The 15,507-nt window shown below is 42.0% G+C and overlaps 1 protein-coding gene across 1 annotated transcript in view; it reads right to left on the bottom strand.

Moving 5' to 3' along the window:
* LOC138979793 (solute carrier organic anion transporter family member 5A1-like) overlaps window positions 1–3,916 on the bottom strand; it is a 33,006-nt gene extending 29,090 nt beyond the window's left edge. The window contains exon 1 of the mRNA XM_070352535.1: window positions 3,397–3,916. The gene's annotated coding sequence lies outside the window, so the exon portion shown is untranslated. The remainder of the gene's footprint in view (window positions 1–3,396) is intronic.
* Window positions 3,917–15,507: the final 11,591 nt, after the last annotated feature.

Here is a 15,507-nt window from a genome sequence, read left to right as displayed (position 1 = left end):
GAAATAAAATACATGTACATGATGCATGGGGTGAGGACGTAGCTCAGACAATAGCGTGCTGGCTTAAAAACCAGTTCGCCACTGTCAGTATGGATTCCAAACCCACGTTGGGCTAGAGATTTATTTCTCAGATTCAGAGTCAACTTTGTGCAGACTCTCTTCACTGTCTGAACTGAAAACCAACATGTTTGTGTTGTTGCCTTGTCATCTTCATGTAATTTATGCGTAAGTGTATATATGAGTATGCTTGAGTTGTTAATGCGAAAGATTGTGATTGAGTGCGCCTTGAGTCACCTTGTGGTGAGATATGTGCGCGTTATAAATTCTCGTATTATTATTATTATGTTCACAATAAAGATCCCAAGCTCATTGCAAAAGTCTCATGGACATGGTTTCGAAAGCACGAAGACACACATGTATGCATCATATTCATAATTATCTCATCATCATCATTGCATATATATTTAATGACAAGACAAGCCTAATGCTGGCATGTCAAAGAACACAGCCACAGTGGGCTTGTCGAGTGAAATTGAAAATATCATATCTATACATCATAATATACTCAGCTAATGACCAATACCAGTCCTAAAATAGACCAGCTGGTCTAAAATGATGTTAACCTCAAATAGTCATCACATGATGTATGAAATGATTTGTAACACGTCAACTTGAATAAAATTTTGTAATTCAGTCCAAAACATTGTTTTGTTGACCTTTAAGGTCTAGCTGGCATGACTGGCAGAAGGTCGTGTGTTTTCAGTGCAAGTCTACATGAAAGCAACCTGTCAGCACATACTGCAAGTGTCAAAACATACATGTACATGTATGTCAATTATCTGCATGTGAAAATATGTGAACATAAATATTATTTCATATTGTAAATCATATGTATGATGTAAATTAATGCAACCCACACCTGTTTTCTAGTATTTATACTCTCCCCTACTGCTGACCAAAATCAGCAAAGACCAAGCAAGAAAGACATACAGTGTTTGTCAAGTCTCGGTTTTTGGTCACTCACTGACGCATGCTTTTTTTTAATTTGGACCCTGGCTGGTCAACCGTCCGATCTTTTTGTCTTCTGACCATAATATTCCTGCTAAGCAGACAAAGCCAGAAAAGTAACTTATAATTTATATACAGGAATTGGTCCAGAATTTGTTGCACACCGTAAGTCACAAGACCAATTCAAGAGGTGGCAATCAGTCTTTGAGAAGTTGATCGGTCCAAACTTTTCAGTGGACACTGGACAAACGATCCAGTCAGACTACGTCACACACACCTTTTTTTCTTTCTTTTACTCATCTATTACTCTTCTATAACTCCAGGTTGTGCAATGTATCAACTATCATGAGGTATACTGTGCACATATCTCATTATTCATACTGCAGATTTCAACTGCATCAGTGGGTAGTTTGTGTTTGTTTGACAATGACATTGATGTAGGCCAGAAATAGACAGGGGCCCAATACAGAGCCCTGAGGTACTCCTGACCTGACGTTGACGTGGGAGGAGTGGTGACCATCAACTACAACTGCTTGGTGCCGGTCATTCAGGAAGTTCTTGATCCATGCGAGGATTGAGCCTTGTATCCCATAGCATTGGAGTTTGTGGGTCAGCAGACTGTGATTGACGCTGTCGAATGCCTTTGCGAAGTCCATTATTAGGATGTCCGTCTGCTTCCCACTCTCCACGTTGGTGGTCAGTTCCTCAACAAACTCCAGGAGTTGGCTCTCACATGAACGCCCCCGTCAAAACCCATGTTGGCTGTCGTTGAGGATGGCGTGAGACACAAAGTGCTGCATGACAGAGCTGACGACTATATGCTCCATGAGCTTGCATGCGATACATGTCAGGGAGACAGGCCTGTAGTTGGCAGGGTTATACTGCTCGCCTTTCTTGTAGATTGGTGTAACGTATGCATTTCTCCAGTCACTTGGAACCACGCCTGAGGAGAATGATGACTGGAAGATAGTGGTCAGCCCTGGTGCTAGCTCCACTGCGAGCTTGTGCAGCACTCTCGGGCTTAAGCCATCAGGTCCTCCCGCTTTGTGTGGGTTTAAGTTTTTCAACAGCTTCTTCACTCCTTCACAGTTAATGGCGATGTTGTCCATGGCCGGTATGGTTGCGTCTTTCATTCCTGTCTTGCGCGCAAACTCCTCCGCCGTGTATTCTTGGCCGTCGCCGAAGACTGACTGGAACTGCTCATTTAATAACTCGGCTTGTTCCTGGGGGTTAGAGGTAAGGCGGCCATCTTTCTTGAGTGGGGCAATGCCAACGTTACTTGAACGTTGATTCTTGATGTACGACCAGAACCTCTTGTTGCCTGCCTGGTGGGCCGTATCTTCTTCAGTGAAGAGGCTGTTGAGATATTTCCAGTAGTTTCGACGGATCTGCCGTTGGATGGTTCGCCGCAAGACCTTCACTTCCTGTCTCAGTTTTGTCGAGCCTGTTTTCTTCATCTTGCGGTATTTTCTGTCCCGCCTCTTGATGAGCTGGCGTATACCTTGTGAGAACCATGGTTGGCTGGTTTTGCCCTTTGCTGATTTATGTGGCACAAACTGTTTGATTGCAGACAATAGGGAGTCTCTGAACGTTGTCCACAGTCCCTCTGGCTCTGTTGTGTTCTTGTCCGCCTTGTCTTGTAGGTCAGCACTTAGTTTTGTAGCTGCTGCCCTCAGATTATTCCAGTCCGCCTTTGCGTACAGGGGAATTTGGCGCTGTTCTTGTTTCTTTTTCCAAGCACTGGTGCTGATCTCACAGTATGGTATACAGTGGTCAGAGAGACCTGGTACAACTTCTACTCGAGGGACCAGGTCGGGACAGTTTGTCAGGAATAAGTCCAATGTGTTTAGTTCCCTGGTTGGTTCCTTCACTAGTTGCTCCAAACCATTATCATTCACTATGTTAAGGAAATCATAGTGAAGACGGGGGTGTGATGAGCCTGGTTTCAGTGTGGTTGTGATCAAAGAAATTAGCATAAACAGATGACCAATACATTAAAACAAGTCACATTACAAAACACAAACTAAAAGAGAGAATAAATAACCTCACAATATTAATTATGAAAAGGAAGCTGACTGCTTCTCCTCTGTCTTAATGAATCACCACCCGGCACCACCCACCCAACCACCTGTTTTTCACTTTCAATTATTTTTGTGTGTGCAAAGATTTGCCTTTACTCCAGTTCCAAAACAGTGGTCACATTACCACTATTAATAACAGCGTCAAGGAAAATGTAATAAAGAAGTGATGCTGATATCTGATTCATTGCGATCACTGGATGTTTCCAAACAAAACACCTGTTATTGTTAAGTAGCTATAGGTTGCTGGAACGGGCACTGAAACAGACAGACTGTTTGCATAATGAAGAATAAAGCTATGAAAACATACCTTGGCATCGACTTTGATCCCCACTTGAGTATTCCGTTCAATCACAATGACAGCCTCAGCACTTTTGTAGGTCTTTGTCTTCAAGTTCGTTTACGCCAGGATCTGCACAGTGCGCCATTCTTACTGGTATCGCTTCACCGACAGAAACATTCGCAGCGCGCTCAAATACAGCCTAATATACTATAAGCGACGATTTCCTGATACATTGATAGCATCACAGTATCGTTCTTTTTGTTATATCACATTGTTTCTTTCTTGTTTATCTAACCCCCCGATCTTTAACCTCATCCGTTTATCATACGAACAGCGAAAAAATGCGATTCATCACTTATCACCTCGTCCACTCCTTCTTGCGACTGCTTTCACAGTAGCGAAGGAAAACACCCACTAAAGAACGTTACATTTTGCACAGTTTTGCCGTTTTTCGCAACGACTCTGCGCAAAAGTATCTGATTTTTTTCCATCTTCATTTATAAACAACTTTGCCCTCGCAGATTCTTGATGGGGTTTCTACCGGAAGTAGAATTGTTTTTGTTCAGTAGCAGGATGAGAACGCTCTGTTTGGGAATACAGCCAAATGACGTGTGCCGGGTTTTGCAAGTTACAGGTTATGCTTCCTACCAGATGTTGGACATAACAAACGAATATACCGTGCACTGAAGCTAGCTTACTTTTAAACGATAGCCAACCCCGTCAATGCTGTTGAAAGTATTACTTATTCTGCCAATAGTCTGGCAACTTGACTAAAATATAAATAATGATATTAGCCTGGCTTAAAAAAACCCTGAACTAAAAACCAAACTGGGGCCGGGTGCGAGGGATTTTGCTAATATTACAGAGGACCACCACCCCCCCCCCCCCCCCCGCCCATTTAAAAGACCTAAAAAATCTGAGAAAATAGGTTTAACTTGAAAGAGGAGGGAGTCTTAAAATGAGGGTAAATAAGGAAAATAGTCTTAAATTGGCGAGTCTTAAAATGGGGGTTCCACTGACTGTACAATGAAAGCTGCACTATAACTGACATCGTTACATTCTGATCATCATCGCTCCACTGCTATCGCCAGTTATGACATCGTTAGTGTTGGCCGCTTTATTCCAGCGTCGCGGACGACGCTGGTATCTGCGGTCGGGAAGACTTTCCACGAATTTGCCTGCAGGGCGCCGCCATGTTTTCTGTGCTCGACTGCGAGCAGACCACAGGCACATTACACCCAAAATTCTTGTAGGCATACACAGACGCAACATAGCATATACAGACAATAACACCCACAACACTTCAACTGCATATGAAAGGAATAAAAATAAATCCGCAAATCAGTCGCGCACAAAACACCAGAAAGAAAAACAAGGAGTACCAAAGCGGCGTGCAGAAACTAAACTGACTCGGAGACTGAGAAGAAACATTTATCACACGATGTGGATAGCAAACATTAAAATAAAACAGATAAGTCAAGCAAAAAATAAACACAAATATCGAAAACACAATAAACAAAGGTAAAGAAAACAAAAAGAGATGCTTGCCGACAGTCAGTGTGTGTGTGCGTGGTTTGCCGTGTGCGTCAGCGGGGTGTGTGTGTGTCAGTGTGTGTGTGTGTGTGTGTGTGTGTGTGTGTGCGTGCGCGTGCATGCGTGCGTAGGCTACGTTCTTGCGTGTGTGCGTTCGAATGAGAAAGAAGAGAGAGAGAGGATTGAACAATGAGGTCACGTTCTCTGTCACATGAATACATATACACACACTGAAGGCTACTTCGGACACGAACACTTGCCAACAACTGTGGTTGGACATGCTTTTGAAATGTAATATTTTTTCGACATGATTTCTGGACATACGAATCCCGCTGTGTTGCCTACTGATGTTGCGAATGATGAAGGTTTTGAGTTGACTGACCTTGAGGAGGGATTGCATCAGGCGTTTATCGTCTCAAATTATATCCTTGCTACTTTTCAGGAGTCAACTATTGCCATTCATGGTAACTTGGATAGTCAATGTTTTTATTTGTTTGATTCCCATCAAAGAAACAGAAATGGTAACCATTCTTCAAATGGCGCTGCAGTTTTGATGTCATCAAGTTAATTCCTTTGCAGAATTGATTGATTTTCTCAAAAGCCATTATCAATGTGTTTATCAATTAACACCTGTTCATTTCTGTCCAACTGCAATGCAAACTCAATGTGGAGGAAACAAGGATTCATTACAAACAAGTCATCCCTGTACATCAACAGATTTATGTACCTCAATCAATACTGCTAGTATAAGTGACAGGAATCTAAAAGAAAAAACAACCAAACGCAAATGTACTACTACTTCTACGACTCGTTTGAATGTAAAACAGAAATGTAACACTATCTGTGACAATGACGGTTCTACGACTCGTTTGAAGGACAGTATAGATCGAACCTTAACCCACAACTACGACAATTTGTGTCAGACTTTTTTGAACAGGAAAATATGCCTCTGTTCAACAGTAACCAAAACATGGAAGATGTTTTTGAAACTTTACAGAAATGTAACACTAGCCTATCTGTGACAATGTTGCTTTTGAATTGAACCCACATTTGTTGAACAGGAGAGAATGTTCCTGTTCAACAGTGCCCAAAACACTGAATCTGACGTTTTTGAATCTTTTCTGTCATCTAACTGAATCTGACGTTTTTGAATCTTTTCTGTCATCTAACCCAATTGCTCATGACTTCATCGATCTTGAACATGCCTACTTTTCAAAGAAAGACAGACAAAAGCGAAATCTGCATGTTAGCCATCTGCCTGAAATGGTCAATGCACTTTTGTAAAATTGTCACAGCTGTAATGCACTTTTGTGAAATGGTCAGTGCTGTTGTGCACTTATGCAAAACTTGGTGCTGTGCTGTTAACATTTGAACAAAATGCATTTTGTTCAAATGTTTAGTGCAACTTGCTACTATATAATCGCTGTATGGTCTTTGTGGTAATTATGCACTGTTGTGAAAAGTTTGCGCTAAATGTTGGCACTATGCATCATTGTTGGAGCACCCTCCTGTAGATGCACCATGCTGAAAAATGTACTTATGAATCAAGCATTGACTGAAATAAACAATTTATATATCCAGCACAACATGCAATTCATTAACTTTTGACCCTAACCTTTAACACTTCCCAAAATAAATCTTTGGTGGACATTGCATCGACGCTGTTCATTTTGAATGAACATTTTTCTTGTGTCAGTTGTTGCGGGCTGTCATGACGGAGTGCAAAGTGTAGCCAAATACCTTATGACAAATCAGTGCAACGCTGTTGATAGGCAAACCCAACAACGCTGACCAACCGACTAATATACAGCCATCTAACTTCAAATGCAGTGCCGGACTAGGCGAAGAGGAGGGGGGGGGGGGTGCCAGTGGGGGTCAGGGGGCGAAGCCCCCTGAAGCTGATGGGTAGGTCATATTCTCAGATAGCAAAATGGTCGCTCCTTGCATGAAACGGCATAAAATAAACAATAATAAAAAATGTTTTAAATAAGTGAGGCACGGTACATGTTTAGGCTAGGGGGGGGGGGGGGGGGGTTGCGCAACCCCCATAACCCCCCCGGTAGTCCGGCCCTGAAATGTATAAGTGATCTTGTCTTCAAGTGTCAGTGCCACTGTGTGTGTGTATATTTCTTTGATGGCGTCATATCCGGCTTTTCAGAAAAGTTGAAGCGGAACTGTAATTACGTCCTAATTTTTTTCAATTACTGTATTAGTTGAGCGAAATTTTGCGCCACTTTCTTTGACAAGGCGGAGAAACTGAGATGAGAAAAAGACGTTTTTGGGAATGTGTCGATAATATATATTTTATCTAGCATTCAGATGTAGCCTACGTTTTGAGGTGGGCAGTGCGGCATCAGTTTAAAGGCACAGTAAGCCTCCCGTAAACCATCACAGATACGGTCAGGCTTTTACACACAGTACAAACACCCTTTCATTTAAACACTCACCGATTGAGAACATCCTAGGTGCCCTCCGTAAAGAGCGAACAATTTTCAAAGAATTTATTTTTGCGTGGTTTATCTTACCCCTGAGCCATCGTGAACCCGTGTGATCCAGTTTCCCTTTTTCACAATGTAGTCGTCAGTTAGTTATTTGAATGCGACTATTTACAATAGCACGTTTTTATGCACGAAACAAACGGCTGTGGTTCACAAGAACTCCAGCGATGGCTTTTGACTGTTGAGAGGAACGGCGATATGCACTGATAAACCGGCGTCGTCTGCTACGACCCTTGCGTGACCCTGCTTCCGGGCTTTTCTTTTTTCAAACTTTCACAACTTCGAATTGTACTAATTTTGTCTTGATGAAAAAAGAATTCTTTTATGATTAAAGAATGTTTGTGTAACAAGCTGTCAATTTATTATTTAGATTTTAACAGTTAGGTCTAGCGCAAAAAAGCACCACGGTCCAAAAACATTTTGATAATCATCGATTCACGGCTATCGCCAGTTTACATCGATAGAATGAGATCCGAAGGGAAGTAACTCATGTTTGACCTGAGTTCAGGATGGGTCCAAAAAGTGTTCGAGACAATCTGCAAAATTAATTCTTTACAAATTGCTCGCTCTTTACGTAGGGCACCTAGGATGTTCCCGTTTGGTGAGCGTTCAAATGGAAGGGTGTTTGTACTGTGTGTAAAAGCCTGACAGTATCTGTGATGGTTTAGGGGAGGCTTACTGTCCGGGCGTGAATTCCGGTATTCATAACAGCCGTCCAGCACCAAAACGAGGCGCCATTGCTGTTGAGGCCAAGTCCACGAAAATAAATTCTTTGAAAATTTCTCACGCTCGACAGAAAGCAGCCAGGATGTTCCCGTTCGGTGAGCGTTCAAATGGAAGTATGCTTGTACTATATGTAGACGCTCGGGGAGCTCTGTGATGGTTTACGGGAGGCTTACTGTGCCTTTAAGGACAGTGTGTGTGTGTGTGTGTGTGTGTGTCACAGTATGTGGCGTGCGGCGTGCGTGCGGCGTGCGTGCGTGCTCAGTTGTGTGCTCGTCTCTCAGTTTGGTAATTGGTGAATGATTCTTTCAGTTTCTTCAAGAACAGATAATAAACATTTAGTCAATATATCTTCGCCGGGAGAAGATGTACGCTCGGTTCAAGTTATTGCCTATCGCCTTCTCCGCTTGGTCTCGCAGCAATTTCTTGAACAGATGCAGGTATGTTGCTACATTAAAGACACATTGGGTTGGCTTACCTTGCAAGAAAATCCATTAACAGTTACATAAAGCATAACTTGATGTATATAGATACTCTTCGGGCAATATATGCATAATGCAGCAACGTCACAAAATACCGTTGTATTTATACCGTTACGTGAAAGCAGAGTACGTTTTGTGGTGGGCAGTGTGGCATTTAAGGATTAAATGTCAGCCGATTGCCTTTCCCTGCAATTGTACACGACACAAGCGAAAACATTTTTACATTCATAATATTGCATCATATCTTCCCTATGTTGTCGTATTTGGGTTTTGCTGTAAAATGACGCACTGCGACACAATAAGGCCTATTATAACAGTAACCTAAAATTTTGAAAAAAGGTGGCAACCCCCCCCCCCCCCCCCCCCCCCCCTTCGCCAAACTTGGTGTACGCTTCCAATCCCACGCTTCTGTATCCTTCTGAGTTTCGTGCGTTATGTGAAGTTCAAAGAAGCGGATCTAGCATGTTTCGATCGTGCAACTCTGCGTGCCAGATAGAATAATATATTGCTATTTCATATGTTACGTGGATTTCCATTGGTCAATTGGGCAAAACTGAGCTCATTGTAAAAGTGATATCGACGACATTTCCGTCGATATCAGTTTTGATATCGACGACCTCTTTCTTCCCCACTTCAAAAACAAAAACACCTAGATTTAAAAATAAACAAATATATATGAAAATGTAATGATCCCAGAATTTGGTTGAGCAAGCGACTAAAGACTTTTTGAAAGAAAAGACATTTTTAAATACTGAAAAGTACAAGAAAAGAGTGAACAAAAAGAAATAATAATCAGAGGGAGGGATATGGAACAGCCAAAACTGAGACAAATACTTTTGTAATTTCTTTACAGTAAATAGAAAATGTTTAGAGAATTAGCAATATATCTAACATTGACTGACTGTGTGATGATATCTTCTGCTATTGTTCTGTTTCGACAGTGATATCAAAATCTCGACCTCCGGTCTCGATTTTGATATCACTGTCTCAACAGACCATAGCAGAAGATATCATCACACAGTCCGTCAATATTGGGTAATATCTTATCGACACATTCCCAAACAGGTCTTTTTCTCATTTTTCTCCTTGTCAAGGAAAGTTGTGCAAAATTTCGCTCAATCAAATTGAAAAACTCAGGACAGTTCCGCTTCCACTTTTCTAAAAAGCCGAATATGACGCCATCCGAAGAAATACGAACAAAAAACTGAAAGCAAAAGTCTGAGGATATCATCTTGAAGAAGTTGAATGTGAAGTTGTTAGGTGCCACCGAGACCAACCGTTGCCTGAGTGAAAATGATAGTGTTATTATAGACGTATGCCAGATGCGAGACTGAGAGTACTGCATGGTGCTGGTGCGAGTCAGAGTGGTCGTGTCAGCATAATTATGTAATTATATTTTCGGAAATTGCTCTTTACAGTCACACACACACACAAACACACACACACACACACACACACACACACACACACACACACACACACACACACACACACAAGAACCCACAAGAACACACAAACACGCCACCCTCCTCGTCTCGAACATGTAATCAAAATTGACTAAATGTAAAAAACAAAAAGAACGCTGGAGCATGATTAACCATTCAGTGCACTGAAATATCCGTCCGGTTATCTCTCATCTTCCGTGCCGGAGAGAGAGAGAGAGAGAGAGAGAGAGAGAGAGAGAGAGAGAGAGAGAGAGAGAGAGACAGAGAGACAGAGACAGAGACAGAGACACAGAGAGAGAGAGAGACAGAGACAGAGAGACACAGAGAGACACAGAGAGACAGAGACAGAGAGAGAGAGAATTCATTATTTTTTGAGGGTAACAAGAAGAAGCATAGATATGCTTTTTATTGGATTGGATTGGATTGGATAAGATTTACAGTCCAGTGAGGTTACCCTCATGAAAATTCGGGCTGCTTTCTCCCCGGGGAAAGCGAGCTGCCATACATACGGCGCTACCCATATTTTTATGCATCTGGCCCTTGCCCTAATACACACACACACACACACACACACACACACACACACACACACACACACACACACACACACTCACACATAGAAGGGGAAACAACTAACAAACCCATTAGTTTGTGAACAAGTATGACGTTCATTGGACTTAAAATTACAGCCAGAAAGGAAAACTGTACGTACTCAAATCGTTTATACGAGGGTTCAATATTTCCAACCATACAAATGCACCACCACAACAACACCACGGAAGTTTGGCAGGCGGTATTACGGAGATGGTACATTTGGGAATATTGTATCCTTAGCGGATTATGACTTTATTCAGTTATTCTGCAGAAAAGACAAATGCTGGAGAAAAACCGTTCTTTTCTGCAGCATTTCTGCATAATGTCATCTTTCGCCGAAGCAGCGTTTTTTTCTGCAGCAAAACATTTTACTGCAGTAAAATTGAAATCAAGAATGCTGCAGTAAAACGGTGCTGTTGTTTTACTGCAGAAAACCTGTTTACATTAAAAAATGCAGCATTTTGTACTGGCTCTTGGCGGATTATGACATTACAGTATTCAGTTATTCTGGAAAAAACCCGAAATGCTGGAGAAAAACTGTCTTTTCTGCAGCATTTCTGCATAATGTCATCTTTCGCCGAAGCAACGTTTTTTACTGCAGTAAAACAGTTTTTTCTGAAGCATAATGTTTACTTGGTTTTCTGCAGCATTATTGTGATTAACTTTTTCTTCAAAATAGTCTGTGACAGTTTGTCTGGAGAAAAACGAACGACCTTGTAAGGTAGCGTTTGTATTCGTCGCCCCCTGGGATAGTATAATAGTTTGTTCCGCAGTGTACCAATCAGAAGGCGTGTAGCATAAGGGCATTATATTCAACTGGCGGCCGAACGTGAACAATTTCTGAAGCAAATCGAACACCGTCGAAGTGGACTACTGCGTTCGTCTGGGAAAATGTGACAATGTTGCTGACAGGTGCCATTGTTTAATTTGAAATTTTGAACTTCCGGCGGAAAGGAAGTCAGGCAGACAAAATACATTCGTGTCACGAACAACTATTGGTAATTCTGGATGAGTCCATCTCTCGACAGAGGGGGGCTCGCTTGCTCCAACATTATAATATAATGAGCCAGTACAAAATGCTGCAGAAAAAGTGTAAACAGGTTTTCTGCAGTAAAACAACAGCACCGTTTCACTGCAGCATTCTTGATTTAAATTTTACTGCAGTAAAATGTTTTGCTCCAGAAAAACCCGTTGCTTCGGCGAAAGACGACATTATGCAGAAATGCTGCAGAAACAAACAGTTTTTCTCAAGCATCTGTGTTTTTCTGCAGAATAACTGAATAAAGTCATAATCCGCTAAGGATAATATTGTCAAACGAAATGAGTAGAGCTCACTAGTTGACCACGAGTACTATTTTTGTTTTTATGCGCCGGGCCGCCACAACGTTGGGGGAACGTAATATTCTTAATTTTTGACTTTTACTTGGATATTTCATCGATTACAGAATTTGTTTTAAATACAACAGTAAATCGACAAAAGTCATCAGTTTATTCTGCGTAACGAGTGTGATTTTCAAGAGTTTCTGTTTACAGACACACTTACCGTTCTGTTTCAAACAAGATGCCCGAAAGTCACCTGAAAAATTTGAGAAAGAATTTTAGGTGGGGTATGAATTTCTGGTAAGAGGTAGTTTAAAAACTCGAATAGAAATATCCTGCCAAATACCCCAAATGAAAAATTAAGCTATCTTTTAAGTTTTAATAAAGACCTTGGGTGGCAAGGTCCCAAACTTATCGCTAGACTTGTGCACACACACCCACTTGGTCCCCGGATATGAAGAGACATTACTGCAACTAACGCCATTAATTGCTTCTCATATAGCTACTTTATATTTTTATCAGAACCTTTAAGAATACCCTTTTATATCCAAGTATCTCTTATTACCACGTTTAATTAGATGAGCGAGAGTGTGCGGGGGGTGGGAGGGTGGTGAACCACTGTACATAAAGGGAAAGTCTGTGTGCGCGCCTGTGTGTGTTTTTAATCTAAGACAAATGTCGCCAATGTTTTTACAGAGTGACGTTAAATAAACGATTTTATCATCATCATCATTAAGAGGTAGTAGAGGGTTAGGGAGGGGGTAGGTTGGGATGGGGCTAGAAGGGGCCTGGGTTAGAGAGGGTGTAGTTTAGGACGTAGGGGCTTGAGATAGGAGTGTAGGAAACAGGGTTAGGGGCTGGGTAGGAGAAAGGGTGAGGTGGAGACATGTTCTACTCTCCCCCCCCCCCCCTGGTGAGAACACACTTAAAGTACATTTGCGTAGCTTCATATAAGTCCTTGTATGTTTGAAGTCCACAATTTCAAGAACAAACAAATAATGACCATAGTGCTCCACTGCTATTTATCTTTAGAACTGACATGAAGAGCACCGTACACCTGCAGATTAAAAAAAGGGAACAGGAGGCGTACACCACTATGGGTTGGCACCGTACACCTATTTTCACACTTGCTGTCTTTAAAGTCAATATAAAAGCAAACAATTTTCCACAGAGGCAAAACTATTGGCACCATGCGCCGCGGACATATTGTACAACTTGTTCGAACTGCTGTATCAGTAGGTGATTTTTTTTAAATATCATAACAAAGTAAAATCGTCCCATACTAGGGGGGCTTTGACAAACAATTGGAACAAAAGTAAGTCCAAACTTAACGTAAAGAGAGGGTGCTATGGAAAAAAAAGTAATCGTATTTGATAGAGAAACGGTTTTTGCAGTTGCCACCTTAAAATTGCTGTTCACGCATTTTTGCACTTTTTGGCTCACGAAGTGTAGCCTATAGATGCGATCGTAACTTTGTCTGTCTGTGCGTGCGTGCGTATGTGCGTATGTGCGTGCGTGCGTGCGTGTGTATGTCTGTGGTAGAAACTTTAACATTTCGTCATTTGAAGACGTCACATTATGGCGTAAGAGGGTTAGACGTCACGCGAAGGAATGTCTCGGTCATTGTTATTTTGAGCGGGCCGAGACTATTTGGCAGTCGTGTCTGTAAGTAGGCTACATGCAGACAGACAGATCTAGATCTAGTGTCTCTCTTTCTTGCACAGTGTCACCAATGCTTACTGTGTGTGTGTGTGTATGTGTGACGGAGTGGTTGAGTTTGTGTTACTGTTTGTCGATTTCTTACGTGAGCCTTGAAGGCTTCGCCTCTTGTTGTGATAGCATTCACCTTCGATCGCCCTTCTCTTGCCTCAGATTGTCGGCGGCGCGGGCGATAGGCATTGAACCGGGCGTACACTTTTCTCCGGCGTGTATATCGGCCTGAAACTAAAAGATAAAAAAAAAAACCCAGTCATCACCGAGACCACACGTGTAGAAAGTATTGGTAAGCCGAAGACCGAGACGGGTCACGCCCGGCTCCGCGAAGCAAGCGAACGAAGTACTGTACCTATCATTCTGAAATTGTGGCCACATTTTTCGAGGAAACATAACTTATCCCATGACCTGCCTCTTTGTCTCTGTTAGCTGAGGAGGTGATTATTCTGAATATTCCATCACAACCATATGGATATCCCATCACAACCGAGTTTCGATCTCAACTGTCATTGGTCATTGTCTTTGATTTCAGAGTACAATTGAATAATTTATAGAGGTCATCTGCATATTCAGAGTTTACAGATGGACTACTTTTTTCAACATACGACTGAAATATTTTGTGGTGTCAAAGTCAATATCACGTATAGGTACAGGCCTACATGTGTCAATATTGAGAAAATAAAGAATACTTCATACGATACGCATATTCTGCATGGATTTAAAGAGCGGAGTCGAGATATTTCGCTGGCTGAAGCGACTGCATGGTCAAAGGCATGTTCAACGAGTATCGCGAGTGGGATCACAGGCGGAAGGTATCGTCCACTGGACTACTACTATCACAGAAAGACTACAAGGTACGTCACTCACCTTCGAGTCTTCTGTGTTCTTGGAGTCGCTTAATCCTGGGGAAAAATATTGTTCAAGACGGTTTGCCTCTTCCTAAAGTCTGTGTAAGGTCAAATAAATACAGTTGAATGATTGTTTGAACTGTATGTACCTTTAATTTTCAGCTTCCGTCCTTTGCAGGTTGTTTTCATTGGTCTAAAACATATGTAAATATTGTGCAGCAAAGGGAAGCTACCCACGGGAAAATAATCATCGAATATCCTGTTATTAACCAATGAGCGCTGCAATGCATATTCGGTGCGGATGCATGAGTTTGACGCCAAGTGGAAGTTAGCGGCTCGCAAACGAAGATTCGTCCAAATGATGGTTAAAAACAACCTGCAAGGGACGGAAGCTGAAAATTAAAGGTACATACAGTTCAAACAATCATCCAACTGTATTTATTTGACCTTACACAGACTGTAGGAAGAGGCAAACCGTCTTGAACAATATTTTTCCCCAGGAAGCGACTTCAAGAACACAGAAGACTCGAAGGTGAGTGACGTACCTTGTAGTCTTTCTGTGATAGTAGTAGTCCAGTGGACGATACCTTCCGCCTGTGGTGGGATCAAGGGACGATACTCCCTAATTTTTACACAGACAGCCATCTACACAGAACCGTGAGAGAGAGAGAGAGAGAGAGAGAGAGAGAGAGAGACTGAGAGAGAGAGACTCAGAGAGAGAGAGAGAGAGAGAGAGAGAGAGAGAGAGAGAGAGAGAGAGAGAGAGAGCAATCAAAACACAACCCAGTCACCTGGTAGTTCGAAAACTCAATCTGAAACTGACATCAGTCGATTGTCGAAGGCATGCCTGCGGTGCATAACTCAGGAAAAGACAGTGTCGTAGCTGGGAACCCGTTGAGATCCATTCCAACGCCAAAAAAATTATCAGAAGACTCACCGCCATGAAGTCAAATCAAACGTTAGGTTTTCTCATTTGGTTATT

This window comes from Littorina saxatilis, linkage group LG11 (genome assembly GCF_037325665.1).
Source record: "Littorina saxatilis isolate snail1 linkage group LG11, US_GU_Lsax_2.0, whole genome shotgun sequence".
Lineage (NCBI taxonomy): Eukaryota > Metazoa > Mollusca > Gastropoda > Littorinimorpha > Littorinidae > Littorina > Littorina saxatilis.
The sequence above is the reverse complement of the archived record's forward strand: the minus strand, read 5'-3'. Positions and strand labels throughout refer to the sequence as shown.